The sequence below is a fragment of the Lampris incognitus genome, chromosome 2 (genome assembly GCF_029633865.1).
Source record: "Lampris incognitus isolate fLamInc1 chromosome 2, fLamInc1.hap2, whole genome shotgun sequence".
NCBI lineage: Eukaryota > Metazoa > Chordata > Actinopteri > Lampriformes > Lampridae > Lampris > Lampris incognitus.
In genome coordinates, this window is record NC_079212.1 from 8,218,820 (window position 1) to 8,236,514 (window position 17,695).

Genomic DNA, 17,695 nt, shown 5'->3' on the forward strand with positions numbered 1-17,695 from the left:
ACTGTGCTGAGCCGAGCTGGCCTCGGTCAGCCCGTCGATAGTGACACGGACAGCCATTAATATTGTCGAAGCAGCCGGCAGAGAGTTGCAGCATCAACAGAATGGAAAGCGCTCTGCGACACTTTGTTTCGTCAAAATGACTACAAGCCAAAGAGACTGAGATGGACAGATGGGGGAGAGTGTCATAATCCCCAGACTAGAATGTGAAATGAACCCCTCTACTTTACCTTCTCCCAATTCTCTATCGCTTTTTTGCTTCTTTTCACATTTCCTCTTTTCTCTTCTTCCTTTGTTTTCATTTCACTTCACATCATTTGATCCTTCCTCCCTCGTTAATATATTTTAATTGACATTCACCTTTTCCATCCTTCATGTCCACATCCTCACTAACACTCCTCTCTCTGTGTCTTTCTCTCATTGCAACACACCCACAAAGGAGGGAGAAAGAGAAGAGTGTCTCTGTCCTGACAGTATGGCTCCTTCCTGGTCATTAGTAACCCATCCCCCCCGCCCCCACACACACACACACTTGCAAAGGTGACAGAGATATGATATGGGGACAGCCAGTGAAATGAGGGGAGCAGTGCGACAGTGTGATGTGTGTGTGTGTGTGAGAGGGGGGGGGGGGGTTAGGCAGGACAGGTTGGCAGGGCTGGGCCAAAATATAGCAATCCACATCAGAGCCATAAAGAGATCAGTGAGTCGGATTGCTGAATGTAAAGTAAGCTTGATTCTGAAATATGCTTATATACCATGAGCACTCAGAAGAAACAGATTGTATTCTGGGAAAGGTCTTTTATTTGTTTTTGACTTTTGTTGTTTTGTTGTTTTTTAATATATATATATTCATACATATTGAGCAGACGGAAGACAGAATGCTCAGCGGAGAGTGAAAAGGAGGTACATGGTAGTTTTCCTTAATATTTCTCTAAAGTGAAACCTACCCTTCTATAAAACCGGTGATAGACACCAATTTACAAACTACAGACCGATTTCATTATTGTCACAATTCTCCAAAATATTGGGAAAATTATTTGCTGCTAGACTAGACAATTCATTGAGAAGCACAATCTGCTGACCGATAACCAGTACGGGTTTTGACTAAACAGATCCACATCTCTGGTGCTCATTGAACTAACCGAGGAAATAACTAATTGCATAGACCAAAAAAAATTTGCTGTGGGAATATTTATAGAGCTAAAAAAAAGCTTTTGACACTATTGACCACAACAGATTAATAGATAACTTGGAAAGGAATGGTATCAGAAGGGTGGTGCAGAATTGGCTAAGAAGCTGTTTAAGTAACAGGCAGCAGTTTGTAAAGATAGGTGAACATAAATCGCCATGCATGGATATTACTTGTGGTGTACCTCAGGGGTCGTTTTAGGTACAAAACTGTTCATTCTGTACTTAAAAGATAATAAACGATATATGCAAGATATCAAAAATATTGAAATTCATTTTATTTGCAGATGACATGAATATATTTTGTTCTGGTGAGAATTTACAGCAGCTTTTGGAGGTGACCACGATAGAAATGGAAAAATTAAAACGGTGGTTTGACAAAAACAAATTATCCTTAAATCTGGTCCAAACAAAGTTTATGTTGTTTGGAAATTATAAAGACCCAAGTAAAAGTAGAGACTGACAATGTCCAAGTAGAAAGAGTAAACGAAAATAAATTCCTAGGTGTGATGCTAGACCACAAAATCCACTGGAAACCTCACATAACATGGTATGTGCGAGCAAAGCTGGCAAGGAGCATTGCAGTCACGAGAAAATCAAACAGTCTGACTCAAACACATCTGAAATTTACAGTTCAGACTCTTACTCTGTAGGTGCTGAGGACACTTCTTTTGTTTGTGGGCGGGGTGTACTTGGCCAGTTACCCCACTCTTCTGAGCCGTCCCGGTCGCTGCTCCACCCCCTCAGCTTAGCCGGGGAGGGCTGCAGACTACTACATGCCTCCTCTGATACATGTGGAGTCGCCAGCCGCTTAGTTTCACCTGAAAGTGAGGAGTTTCACCAGGGGGACGTTGCACATGGGAGGATCATGCAATTCCCTCCAGTTCCCCCTCCCCCCTCCAAACAGACACCCCAAGCGACCAGGACACATACCCACAGCCGACATCCCACCCGCAGACGCGGTCAATTGTGTCTGTAGGGACGCCCGACCAGGCCAGAGATAACACAGGGATTTGAACCAGCAATCCCTGTGTTGGTAGGCAACGGGTGCCGAGGGCAAATTTTTAAACCCCCCCCCCACACATTGATAGTGCCGTGACGACAGAAGCTGCTGTGTATTCATAATCAAACTGAGGAGTATATAGGTACGTACTATATATGTGCCACAGGTAGATGATGCCAGCAGGTACACAGCTGAGACCAGACGCCATGCCAGTGGAAACGGCGGCGGCGAGGCATCCGCTTGGCTTTGAAGTGGAATTGTCATATGAAACACAGCCGCGCTCGACTTCAAAGCGGCCATTACAGTGGCTCCGCGCTTTCAGCCTCAATAACAATTTGTTTACGGTTACTTTAAATGCGTGCCGTCCTCAGAGAGGGGGAGCAGAGGGAGTCTGGGTAAAAGCAGCAGCGTGATGGACAGATATCCCCCATCAGCTCAGGACTACATGAAGGCAACAGTTCTTAAAAAATGGTGAACTGCCATGTTATTGCTGGTTCCAGGCATACATACCAATATTAATTCATTACCATCCACGAAATTACACCCATAAACTAATGCACATACTGATACACACACACACACACACACACACACACACACACACACACACATTAACAAATACACACGTACATGCACACTCACAGCTTTCCTTGCACGTCCATGTTTACTTTCAAGCAATGTTTGATTGGCCGTCTTATCTATAATGGGGACGCTGCAATTAAAATGGGCCAAGGCAAAAACAAGACACAACTGCTCTGGCCCAAAGTTACTCTGCCAGACATGGAGGAGGTTGTGCGCTCCACAATAATGTGGAGATGGTAAGCGACAGAAAATGGGACATAAAACACAGAGCAATATAAGCACAATGACATTCACTCACACACACACACACACACACACGCGCGTGCACACATGGACATTAAAAGATAAATAATCATACTTAATTTCTTCAGTCTTGGTGGATTTGGCGTCATCTGACGGTCACAATACTTCGTTTTCACTGCAAATCTCAAAGTTCAAAATGAGCGAACTAAGTAAGTGTTCACATGCAGGTCACACTTTTTGACAGCTGCAGAACAACAGCAAGAGAATCCAGTGGTTTTAGAGTACTTTACAGAAATAAAACTTGGACAGGGTCATAGGTGCAGCAATTAAAAGGCTATGGTAAACTTCCCCCAATATTATCACTGAAAAAAATGTAACCTTCAACAAAAATCATGATTTTTTTTGGGCAGTAATTACTGGAAAACATTAAAACTCATTACTAGCCTAACTTATATTAGGGAAAGACACAGGACGGAGGTCCAGAAGCAGGGACATCGTTATTATTATTATTATCTCATCTCATTATCGGCCGCTTCTCCGGGGTTGGGTCGCCATGGCAGCAAGCTAAGTAGGGCACTCCAGACGTCCCTCTCCCCAGCAACGCCCTCCAGCTCCTCCTGGGGGATCCCAAGGCGTTCCCAGGCCAGATTGGACATGTAGTTCCTCCAGCGAGTTCTGGGTCCACCCTGGGGTCTCCTCCCAGTTATCGTCCATACCCGGTAAACCTCCAAAGGAAGGCGCCCAGGAGGCATCCTAATCAGATGCCCGAACCACCTCAACTGGCTCCTTTCGACGTGAAGGAGCAGCGGCTCTACTCCGAGCTCCCTCCGGATGGCCAAGCCCCTCACCCTATCTCTATACATAGGAGAAACCAAACAACCACTACACAAACGGATGGCCAAACACAGAAGGCCAAACTCCTCAGGACAAGACTCAGCAGTCTATCTACACCTAAAGGAGAAGACACACTCCTTCGAGGACAGCAACGTACACATTTTGGACAGGGAAGATAGGTGGTTTGAAAGAGGGGTGAAGGAAGCCATCTATGCGAAACTGGAAAAACCATCCCTCAACAGAGGAGGAGGTCTGCGACACACCCTATTTCCCCACTTACAATGCCGTCCTTTCATCTCTACCCAGGAGACTCAAGAAGCCTAGCCTCCAAGAACAACAGTCGGTCACTAACGGCTCCAACAACTCATGACCACTAAATGGAGCACTAACGAAGTCGAAACTAACACCCCCAACGACCGTCGCTGCTTAACATCGGATCACAAAGAGCCACGCATATCAATAGCTCTGATAACGACGGGCGTTGCTACGCATCGGAACACAAAGAGCCATGGACATTGTTAGCTCTGATAACGACTCCAAAGAGGATAAATATCTGAGTTTCATCACCAGCCAGTCAGACTAGCTTGGTCTAGTCAGAAAGGCACGAACTGATGAAGCCTCTTGGATGAGAGGCGAAACGTCTTCACGGATATATACCAAGTCCAGTTGCACTCGATTCAATTCCTTTGGATAACCATGACCTGGATGAATGAGAACATTCACAGACAAGTTGGTCTGTTGTTCCACAGCCAGGACAGAATCCACATTATTCCTCCTGGATCTGAGGTTCGACAATTGGTTCGAGCCTCCTTTCCAGCACCCTAGAGTAGACTTTCCCAGGGAGGCTGAGCAGTGTGATGCCCCAATAATTGGAGCACACCCTCCGTACAATTATTATTATCATTATTAACCCAGCCACTGAGGATGCACAAGCCAGTGCATTGTTAGCACCGGTCCCAAACCTGGCTAAATGGTGAGGGTTGCATCGGGAAGGGCATCCAACATAAAACCTTTACCAAATCAAAATATGTGGATCATAAATCTGATCGGTCGCAAGAGAGGAGAAATTGAGATGGTTTGGACATATGTGGAGGAGAGATGCTGGGTATATTGGGAGAAGGATGCGGAATATGGAGCTGCCAGGGAAGAGGAAAAGAGGAAGACCAAAGAGGAGGTTTATGGATGCGGTGAGGGAGGACATGCAGGTGGCTGGTGTGACAGAGGAAGATGCAGAGGACAGGAAGAGGTGGAAACGGATGATCCACAGTAGTGACCCCTAACGGGAGCAGCTAAAGAAAGAAGATGAAGAAGATTGTTATTATTATTATTATCATCATTATTTCAAAATTCATATTTTTTAAAACGTTCTTGTTATAAATTTTATTTCTGCTTGTTCTATTTCAATACCAACCAATGTAGACTACCTTAGTGTACAATAATATGTGCTAACACAAACCATTTTGTTTTGAATCCGGTGTACTGCTAGATACTTGTAATAACCCTAGTCATTGAGGTGGAAAAAGCTATGATTATTTTCATTTTCAACTCGCTATGAATAATATAACTCTTATTAATATAGCACTTTTAAAGTCCTTTACAAAGAAATCAAACCAGACAAGGCAAAAATAAGAATAAGACCAAATAAAAGTAAAAATAAAAACAGCACAAATAAATAAAAGCAAATATCAAACATTTGTAAAAGCTTTCACAAAGAGAAAAGTTTTAAGATGAGTTTTAAAAGGAGCTAGAGACTTGGTTAGTCTTAGTTCGACAGGAAGAGAGGACCATAGTGTGGGGGGGGCTCTAACAGCAAACCCTGATCATCCTTTGTGACAAACCAAGACCTGTGAATATCCAGCAGGGCTCCATCTGCAGGTCTTAATGGTCAAGAGGGGATACACCAGGTCAATAAATCAGAGATGTATTTAGGAACAAGACCGTTTAAGGCCTTAAAAGTGAACAATAAAATTTTAAAATCGATATGAAATATAACATGGCGTCGGTGTAGGGAGGCAAACACAGGAGTGATATGATCATGCCTCCTTGTCCCGGTAATGAGCCGAGCAGCAGGTTTTTTTTTTACCAACTGCAGATGGTGGAGGGAGCCCTTACTGATACCAGAACAATGTGCATTACAATAGTCAAGCCACGAACAGATGAATGAATGAATGAATGAATGAATTATTTCAAATGCAAATAAGCAGGATATAACATACAGATAAGCCATTGCCAATGATATAAGATAAAAGCATGTACAACTTTTTGCAAATCGACCTAATTTTGGAGATTTGCTTGAGCTAGAGAAGGGGTCGCTGTGGCGACCCATAACGGGAGCAGCCGAAAGTAGTAGTAGTAGTAGCTTGACCTGGAGAAAGCACTGAACTGAACAACATGTTTGATTTGATTATCAAAACTGAGGTTAGCATAAAATATTACCCAAAGATTTCCAGCAGCCTGCTTAAGACTACCTGACAGACCACCAAGAGTAGTACCAAAAGGGCTGATGGAATTTGGGGGACTGAACAGAATGACCTCAGACTCACCATCATTAAATTTAAGAAAATTTTGGGACATCCAGGATTTAATGTCAAAGAGGCAAGTCGTGAGATTTGCTAGGCCGCTAGGATCTGTGGATTTTAGTGGCATGTATAACTGAGTGTCATCAGCATAAAAATGGTAAAACACATCATGATTTTGAATAACCTAGCCAAATTATGTCTATAATGTGTTGGTAAAATAACAAGCATGAAACCATCCAGATCCACGGCGCACCTGATGTGGGTTGCAAGTGCATCCTACTAAATGTCCCTACTAAGCGTCCCTCTCAGGTCATCTATGAGTGTGACCACAATCTGCGATGCATAGCCCATGGCAGCAGTTGCACAGCACCGTGGGGGAAAAAAAGGTTATAAGTGTGGGTTTGAGATCCTCCAGGGTGTGAGAGTCTACCTTCCACCGCTTACAGGCACACGCAAACACCCTTTTCATTCTGTGATGTATGACTGTGATCCTCTTAATCAATAACAAAATCACCCATCTCTGACTGGTGAAGACAGACTGACCTCAGGATAAATGAATGTTAATCTGTGAGAAAAAGGAATGGAGTTATTAATGACATCAGCAATAATAACATATAGACCTAAAGGGAAATTTGATTTTTTTCTCCCCAATTGTATCTGGCCACACTCTTCCAAGCCATCCCGGTTGTTGCTCCACCCCCTCTGCAGATCCGGGAAGGGTTGCAAACTACCACATGCCTCCTCTGATACATGTGGAGTCCGATCAGAGGAGGTGCTAGTGCAGTGAACAGGACACATACCCACATCTGGCTTCCTACCCACAGACACAGCCAATTGTGTCTGTAGGGATGCTCGACCAAGCTGGAGGCAACACGGGGATTCGAAGTGGCGAATCCCGTGTTGGTAGGCAACAGAATAGACTGCTACCCGGATGCACATTTGATTGTAATTTTGAGTCACATGCTCACAGTTCAGTTGGTTCATTGAGTCGTGTTTTAGCAAGATGAGAACTTTCTTATTTGTAAGTGCCAGTCTAGATGCTGGGTTAAGGTAATTTTGAAATTAAGCTTCCCATACCTGATGCCCTAGCGCTGCCTATGGACAGGGTAATATTGAGAAACATAAAATCCATATCTAACATTTAATTAAACCCAATTTAATGGTGGATTGTGTTGGAAACGGTATCAAATATGGCATTTCTTTTACAGATGATATACTCAACTGATAAACTGGCCGTAATAATAAGGTTTTCGAACAGAAAGCATAAAACTGCACTGCTTAAGGCAAGGAAAAAAGCTGAAGGGATCAGATGTTTACCTGAACAAACATCTGACTAAAAAGAATGTGGACATCGCCAGAAAGGCACACTTCCTGAGAAAGCAGACGAAAATCCAATCTACATGCCAACAAACTGAAAAATCTTCATAAAATTAAACGGTGCACCAGAGGAGGCCAAAGTGCTGGTCATCAGAGACATTGAGGAATTGGATCAATACCAGTGAGTCCAAAAGAACAACACAAGAAGGTAATGAAAAATCTTAAGAGTGACTACATAACCACACTACATGCAACCAACCATGACGAGTTCTGAAAGAAGTCATTCATCCCCATCTGGATATAATGATAATCAGCAAACAACAAAGATTACAGAATATGATCAACTGGGATTGAAAACTTTTGATGATACTGAGCATAAATCACAAGATATGGAAAATGATATTGATCCGGAAAATAATTTCTTCAATAATATCAACAACTGCTGTCATTACACAGATGATCAGTTTAACACAAAGGTTAAGTCTGATCAGAAAATATCAATTCTCCACGTTAACAGCAGAAGCCGATATGCCAACTTCCAAAACATCAATGAATATTTAAGTCAATTCAAGAAACCGTTCAGTATAATATCAGAGACTTGGCTCAGCCCTGAGAAGGGTGTGGACTTTGAGCTGAATTACTATAAATTGATGTATATGAAGAGCAAAAACAAGAATGGGGGGGGGGGTGCGGCCTTGTATGTGGATAAAAGCTTCAATTATAAGGTGGTGGAAAGCATGACAACAGCGGTTGATGACGTGCTAGAATACGTTACAGTAGAAATCTGCATGGAAAAAAATAAAAATAAAAATGTAACTGTGAGCTGTATATACAGATCACCGGGATCAAATATTGAAATATTTAAGGTCTGGATAGAAAATACTTATTCAAAAGCAACACAAAAGGATATGTTCATATGTGGGGATTTCAGTATAGACCTGTTAAATCCAAATAAGCACAAAAAGACTGAAGAGTTCATTAATACAATGTATAGTTCAGGTTTATGTCCTAAAACCACTAGACCTAGCAGAATCACACCACACTGTGCCACCTTTATAGACAATATATTCACAAACATTATAGAAGGCAACACCGACAGCGGGCTTTTAATAAATGACATCAGCGACCATCTTCCAGTTTTCATTGTCTATGACTGCAATTTTAGGAAGAATAAAGTTCCCAACAACATTAAATATATAAGAGTAAGAACAGAGGAATCCATGAATGCTTTTAAGATGAATTACTAACACGTAACTGTAATATAGTATACGACAAAAAAGACACCGATAAAGCTTACGATTCATTTCCAAACATATTTCAATCCTTATATGACAAAAATTGCCCAATAGAGCAACTCAACAGTAAACGGAAATATAAAGATAGTCCATGGATCACAAAAGGACTACGTAACGTTTGTCATAAAAAAAAAAAAAGCTCTACAAAGAATTCATGAAGCACAGAACTATAGAAGCAGGAATAAAATACAAAAAATATATATATAAAAACAAGCTAACTAACATTATGAGGACATGCAAGAAGGAATACTACAACAAAGAATTAGAGACCAATAAAAACAACACCAAAGGTGTATGGAATGCGTTGAATAGTATCATTAGAAATGGATCTAGAAGCCCAAGCTGCCCTCAATACTTTACATAACATGGAAGACCTGGTGAATGGCTTCAACAGTTTCTTTGTAAATGTAGACCAAAAACTGACAGAAAAAAATCAATGACACACAAACAATCATAGAGCGGAATGACACTAATTATGGAGACAGATATCCAAGTTTCATTTTTCTTAGAGTGGTAGAAGAGAAGGAAATCATGGACATTGTAAACAAATGCAAGAACAAAACATCAGGTCCGCGGTGGTGTAGCGGTCTAAGCATCGGCTTTGTGTCGATGCAGTTGCCCACTGGGGACTGGGGTTCGCGCCCCGGTCTCGTCAGATCCGACTATGGCCGGACTCGATGAAGCAGCAATCATTGGCAAACGCTGTCTTAGGGAGGGGGGCGGAGTCGGCTTGTGTTCGTCACGTGAATGCGTCTCTGTGTGTGTCGGAAGAAACAGTGGTTCGGCCTGGAGTCGCCTTGTCACGAAAGTGGGGAGGCGGTCTCCTTCGAGACTGCCGGCCGGAGAGATGCAGTTGGCGAATGCATGCAGTATGAGGGTGGGTGTTTGAATTAAAATAGGGATCGATTGGCCACTAAATTGGGAGAAAAAAGGGAAAAATCAGAAAGAAAAAAAAGAAAAAAAAAGAAAAGAACAAAACATCTACTGACTGGAATGATATTGATATGACAATAGTTAAGAAAGTAATTGAATGTATTGCTAAACCACTAACCCACAATATAACATGTCCTTCAAATCTGGTAAAGTTCCAAGCAAAATGAAAATAGCAAACGTTATAGCCCTGTATAAAACATGAGCTAAGACACCAATTTAAAAAACTACAGACCAATTTCATTATTGTCACAATTCTCCAAAATACTAGAAAAACTAGTTGCTGTTAGAATAGACAAATAGTTGAGAAGTACAATCTGTTGCCCAATGGCCAGCATGGGTTTTGACCAAACAGATCGAGATCTCTGGCACTCATTGAGTTAATTGAAGAAATAACTAATTACATAGACCACAAAAAGTTTGCTGTGGGAATATTTATAGACATAAAAAGAACCTTTGACACTATTGACCACAATGATAAATTGGAAAGGTATGGTATCACAGGGGTGGTACAGAATTGGCTAAGATGCTATTTAAGTAACAGGCAGCAATTTGTAAAGATAGGTGAACATAAATCGTCATGCATGGATATTATTTATGGTGTACCTCAGGAGTCTGTTTTAGGTCCAAAACTGCTCATTCTGTACTTAAAGGACATATGCAAGATATAAAAAATATTGAAATTGGTTTATTTGCGGATGACACGAATATATTTTGTTCTGGTGAGAATTTCCAGCAGCTTTTGGAAGGTGACCACAATAGAAATGGAAAAATTAAAACAGTGGTTTGACAAAAACCAATTATCCTTAAATCTAGTCAAAACAAAGTTTATGTTGTTTGGAAATCACTTAATAAATACCAAAGTAAAAGTAGTGCTAGACAATATCCAACAAGGAAGGGTATATGAAAATAAATTTCAAGGTGTGATAGTAGACCACGAAATCCACTGGAAACCTCACATAACATATGTGCGAGCAAAGCTGGCAAGGAGCATTGCAGTCATGAGAAAAGCAAGACATATTCTGGGTCATAAATCATTGTACACTCTGTATTGTTCATTTAGTTTACCATATCTGATCTACTTTGTGGAGGTATGGGGTAACGCCTACAAAACCAACCTACAACCACTATGTATACTACAAAAAAAGCCATAAGGATAGTTAATAATGTAGGATATCGTGAACACACAAACAAGCTATTTTAAAGTCAAGTGCCTTAAAGTTCAAGGATTTAGTAGAATTTAACACAGCACAAAAAATGTTCACAGCAAGAAACAATCTACTACCAAGTAATATACAATAAATATTCTCAGATAGAGAAGGGGGATATAATTTGAGAGAGAAATTAAACTTCAAGAAATTATGTGTTGGTACAACTTTGAAGAGCATGGGCATTTCAATCTGTGGGGTAGAATTGTGGAACAGTCTGAGCATGGAACTCAAACAAAGTACAAACTTTACACAGTTCATGAAGAAGTGCAAAAGTCTGATTATCAAGAGATATAGGGATGATAAAGAGTTGTGTCGACTGTTGAAGTTTTACTTTGGTCCAATCATTCCTAATTACATTTTTCATTTTCCTTTATATGGGACCGAGTGGATATCTGAGCTGCCAGGGAAGAGGAAAAGAGGAAGGCCAAAGAGGAGGTTTATGGATGTGGTGAGGGAGGACATGCAGGTGGCTGGTGTGACAGAGGAAGATGCAGAGGACAGGAAGAGATGGAAACGGATGATCCGCTGTAGTGACCCTAACGGAAGCAGCCAAAAGCGAAAGTAGTAGTATGTATGTATGTATGTATATGTATATATATATATATATATATATATATATATATATATATATATATATACACATAGACACACACACAAATAAAAAAAATTGGGTCATATACTTTTTTCTTTTCGTTTTTGTAATGTATAGTGGCTGAATTAACAAGAGGCGAGAAGGGGTGGGAAAAAATAAGTGTATACTTCCTCCTACTCCTTTTCCAACATGTAACAAATAATCTGATGTGTATGGAGATTTGTTCCCTGAGTTTAAGGTGTGGATTTGGTGATCATTTCAGATTATTGGCAGTGGATTATCTGTATGTTTCTCCTACTTATTTACATGTTCAAAACAAATCATCATTCATTCATTCATTCAAGGTGAGGCAAACAAAACTTTGCAGTCATTCAGACTGTGACTAAAGCTTTTTATTAAGGCTGCATGTCCGTTCCCCTTTGTCAGACTCTAAAAAAAAAAAAAAAGTCCATTTTCTAAAGCACTCCAGGAACATCCAGAGACACTCGCACACCTCCTCTCACCTGAGCATGGCACAGATTTATGGTCAAAGACAGAAGCTAACAGGTGTGTACACACACTTCTACATCGGCCTTTTTGCATGCACACACACACACACACACACACACACACACACACAGCCTCCCATCTCTCAGCAGGTGGCGGCGAGCGATAAAGAGGGGGAATCGCTGTGGAGACGGGGAGATAAAACCGCGCCGACAGACAGAGGAGAGCGCCTGCACGGAAATTGAATCACTGAAGCGCCACAATTACTTTAGCAAAGAGCAGAGAGCTGGGGAGACGAGGAGGGGCGAGACAGACAGAAGGCTGGGCTCGTACACAGCAGGCCAGACAGATGAGAGCTGAGGATCGAACAGGAGAGAGAGAGAGACTGCTTTCTGAGAGGCATAGCTTCATTTCAAATTTATCTCCATCTATCTGGAAAAGGGACAGCCTATGAAACACACCTGCAGTTGTTCCCCATCGTTTGTGCATCTCTGGGCCTGCAGTGAAACAGTTTTGGGCTTTTTTCCCCATCAGCCAAGTTACGTAACGTGACGTCGCCACGAATAAACTACAGCCTAGTTTATCTTGGGTTTCTAATCTTTGCTGTAGTCTCGCAAGGTCACGTTTCAAATCTCTGACTAAAGACCTGGTCCACACAGTCCATTTAGCTGTTCAGAGCAACAGACTATAATAAAGATGGACGTACCGCCTAAGGTGTCTGTCACCCACTCGGTTGTCAAGGGGCATTTTGAAGCCTAAAGTTTGGCTTTATTCTCGTCGCCAATTTGTCAGCTGTTGGAGCCAAAAAAAAATTCAAATTTGGACAACAGGATGAACCATGGGTGGAGCTGACGTGGCAGACAGACAAGGCAGACATGCCCTTATTACACCACTTTTTTAATCCATAATATCTTTTTAAAAGAACAATAATTTTCAAAACAGTTACCCGAACACAGTATGACAGACTCATAATTAGTGATTGACCCCAACTACTTGTAGCACAAATTTACTGACTTCGTATTTGAAGGCAGAAGTTGGGAATTCTCTCACTGACTTACATTGGGCCAGAAGTTTTTTGGAGCCACCCACCTAGTGGCCGTGGTGGAACTGCAACTTAAAGCACTTCGGCACTGGCTTCAACTTCCAGTCCCAGTGTTTGCTGCCTGTTCAGAGCCTCCAAATCCCAAAGGCTCCACTCTCATTGGCTATGTCAATGTCCGCAATGTCAATTACATGGGTGTCTATGCACTTCCGTATGACATGGGATTTCTATCAGCCCGCCGGGAAAAAAAACGTCTTACAACAAAACAAGAGCAGCAAACAAAGAACTTCTTGCAACAGTAAGAATAATGAGGATTTGTGACCAAGGGCTAAATGCTCTGCTCGAGAAAGTCTGTTTGAGACCAAATGTGAAGACTAGTTTCATGTGGGTCCATTTTTATGTTTCGCATGTGACCGCTCCTAAACGTCATGCCAAATCAATGTTCTGTGGATGGTCATTTTGAATGTCAGCTCTTGAATTAATTGAGTACCTCCGCTAAAATCTACTCAAAAAACACAATTAAAAAAAAAATCCTTTTCTCAGCTAAGTTTGCATGTAGCAATGCATTCTGGTACATATAGGCACTATGGGAAAGATTGAGCAGGGCAACACCACTTTCTCCATCAGTATAGTACACACTGAGGACTTTAATGCTTCAATCCAATATAGTACCCGTCAGATTGCTCGTGCAAAAAACCATCAACAAAAATTTCATTTAATAGATACACTACACACATGGTTTAGAAGGTAGTCACCTTCCGCATTTAGACTACACATCTTTTATCATCTGGTTCCTCCTCTTTCTCCCATCCTGCATTAACCTCCTTTCTCCTGTGTCTGTTAAAAGGCTCTTTTTCTTGGGTATGTGTCCTGGTCGTTGCACTAACGCCTCCTCTGGTCAGTCAGGGCGCCTGTTCGAGGGGGAGGGGGAACTGGGGGAATAGTGCGATCCTCCCACGCGCTGCGTCCCCCTGGCGAAACTCCTCACCGTCAGGTGAAAAGAAGTGGCTCGCAACTCCACATGTATCGGAGGAGGCCCGTGGTAGTCTGCAGCCCTCCTCGGATCAGCAGAGGGGGTGGAGCAGCAACCGGGACAGCTTGGAAGGGTGGGGTGGCCAATTAAAATTGGGGAGAAAAAAAAAATCCTACAAAAAAAAAACCCAGGCTCTTCCATCACCCTCGTCCAACCCATACTCCTTATCCCAGAGGCGCGCGCGCGCACACACATACACACCATCATCATCATCATCATGAGCGGTCACTCGGGGTCAAGTATGACTTTCCTCCTTCTAGGTCCTTGTGGGTATCCTTGCGGGAGGACACCTGCGTGTGACAGTTTTTTATGTGGAGTGGCTGATTCGCCTACAGCCACCACACGGTCCTTGGCAGGGGGTGGCCAGAGTCCAATGGCATGGAGAGCCAAGACGATTGGGGACCACCCCCTGTTGCAGCCATCATCCGCCTTCATTGGCACTGTCTTCCGGCAGTTCAGGTCTTCGTTGAATCACACTTTGTCTGCAACCTTCCCCTTGACCTATCCACCTTGGGTGACCCTACCAGGAGCCAAGCTCCAGATGGCATAGCTCTTGGGATCATTAGTACAAGTAAGGTTCTCCACCATGACAAGGTGGCGATCCAGGAGAAGGCACACACGCAGGTATACAAAACCCTTCATACTAAGGTATACAATTATCAAGCTTCTAGCAGCCAAACTGGCAGAAGCCATTAGCTAGCAGAGGCATTTGTGTCTCCAGGGGTTAAAACACTCTTGGGAAAGTGGCACTCACATACAACCACATACATACACCCGTCAATAAATGTAATCTCACTGACTGAAAATGACTCCTCTCGTCATGGAAGTCTACAATACATTTGACAAGAGATTGGGTAGTGACATGACTGGTGACTGCTAGGACTAGAGGCTAGTCCAGATTCCTTATAAGTAATTTTGTTCAAACAAAGATAAAGTCTACCCATCAACAGAATAAAAGGCATAAAAACATAACCAGACTGTGTTTACCACCTCAAGTGAATTAATTTCTCCTCAGCCGGATCCATATTTAAGCTAGCTTGCTAGCTAATGTTACATGGATCATACCCGTAAAACATCTAATAATAGCCTGGGCGTGTATTTGTTTGAACAGCGTAGCGCACCCAGCCTTTATTTGAGACAGGGGTTTAACATTGTAGTTATATTAATTTTTTTTAAAAAAGGAGGCCTCATTCCGGTTTCTGATGGTGAATGTTTAAAGTGGATGTGGAGGAGCTACATCTTACATGGTAATGACCGAATAGCCAACATAATGTTTACTTAGCTATTCAAATGTGTGCCAGCTCACATTAGCCAACTGCTGTGAACTTATGCTAACATTATAGCCTCCAGTAGCCCACATTAACACCCATAGCTCATTATGGCACATATTAGCATTATTTTTGAGTTAGGTTAAAGTACATTAATTCCTCCCATAATTAACCTGCATCCCGTGTGTGTGTGTGTGTGGCTATGCCGTCCAGAGCTTGGCTCCTGGTAGGGTCACTCAAGGCGGATAGGTCAAGGGGGAGGTTCCAGACGAAGCGCGATCCAACAAAGACCTCAACGGCGGAACTGGTGGTAGATGTCTCTAGGTCACAACGGCAGTGAAGGTGGATGAGGACCGCAACAGAGGGTGGTCCTCAATCACCTTGGTTCTCCATGCCATTGTACTCTGGCCACCCCCTTGCCAAGGACCGTGTGGTGGCTGCAGGTGCATGAGCCAGTCCACGTAAAAAGCTGTCAGAAGCAGGCGTCCTCCCATTATGCGGCTCCAGGATCGGCCTCTACGCCCACCTGAGGACCCAGAGGGAGGAGTTATACTTGACCCCGAGTGACCGCTCTGTGTGTGTGTGCGCACGCGCGTGCATGTGTAAGCCAGGTCAGGGTTTACTAAAACATGGCAGAGAAAAAAGTTGGGCATCAGTACATTTTTTGCAGACTCAAAACGCCACTGTGTAAGTAGGCAGAACCCTGTAACATTACAAATACTAGTTGATAAAGTCCTCATAGAAAACGAATGAAGGGCTAATACACAGAGTGACAGAGATGTTTCTCAGGTGAGGTTTCACGGTTGTAGTCTTGAGAAAATTCCATGTTTATGGTCGTCGCCCCCCCCCCAAAGTTGTAATGAGATCTACGCCCTTGCCTACTCTGCTCTATTTTGGACTGTTACAGTGCTGAACCAGATGTGAAAAGAGCAGTAAAAACATTCCGTTCTTAGCGTTTCAATAGTATCCATGAGCGGTAACATATTCCGTTCGTTAGCATGCGACAAATGTAGCATGATCTGGAAACGCGGCGCTGATTCATTTTGAAAGAACAACGGCCAATAGGGAAACTCCCCCACTTCCGTGTTTACCGGTGACGTCGTTGGTAGGCCGACCAATCGTGTAACTTCAGTGATGTCCTTGGTCACCTGATCCAGCGGCCCAATCGTGTCAAACATGATCACTCAGTCAGTCAGTCACTCTAAACATGATCACTCAGTGACATTCGCAGTTGCACGGCTGGGCTGCTGGCTGGGCCGCCGGCTGGTTCAGCCAAAAATCAGACAATATACACAAAAACCAACAACTTTTTTTGTAGGAGTGATGGGTGTCAAATATCTTAAAATGAAGTATGTCTCATTTTGGGTGCTAAAATTCTTCACATTCTGTGGAAGCATGGCGGGGTGTGATTCAAAACTGACTGTAACGCGGTGCGAAGTACGGAAGGTCATGCAAACTGAGCTGGAGAATGTATCACACATAAATAACAGAGCAAACGCAAGCAAAGCAAAAGCACAGAAATGATCCAACATTATCTCTCTCTCTTTCTGATTGTCCCCCTCTCTCTCCCCATCTTGTATCCTCGCTCCAGACTCTCAGAGAGAAATCCAATTTCTGTTAACAGCACCATGCGGGCCTGATAGGATCTATCACCTGGAGCTACAGCTATTGCACCAAGGAACCATACAGAACTGCCACTCCTATTACAACATGGGGACAAACACACACACACGAACACACACACATTTGCTAAATCATTTACAGTATGTAAACTACAATCAGACTACAGATTTGCACAATGACATGTGGATGCATGATTTTGAACACATAGATATGAGCCACATGGCACTCACACATTCTCAAAAAGACATATCCATGGTTTCAGTTTGGCAACACTACATCATCAGAGAGCCGATCAGCTCGTCAGTGTAGCTATCACGAAGCCACTTGGCCAATTGATTTCTCTTTTCTCCTTTGCTGGAAAGTTAGTTAATTGACATGAATTTACCCCCAAAAGTGATTTTTATATGCTCTTTTTTATCTATATTCAACTGTAATATATTACGGGTACAATTGTTATAACTATACTTGTCCCATACATAACAGCGACAGGCATGGGCCTACGTCCAAGAATACTGGGATGGCATCCAGCGCT

At 42.6% G+C, this 17,695-nt stretch overlaps 1 protein-coding gene across 1 annotated transcript in view; it reads right to left on the minus strand.

Moving 5' to 3' along the window:
- Window positions 1-17,695, minus strand: part of cacna2d3a (calcium channel, voltage-dependent, alpha 2/delta subunit 3a) — a gene marked incomplete at its 5' end in the record, with an annotated part of 292,319 nt that overhangs the window by 221,070 nt on the left and 53,554 nt on the right. The window lies entirely within an intron of this gene.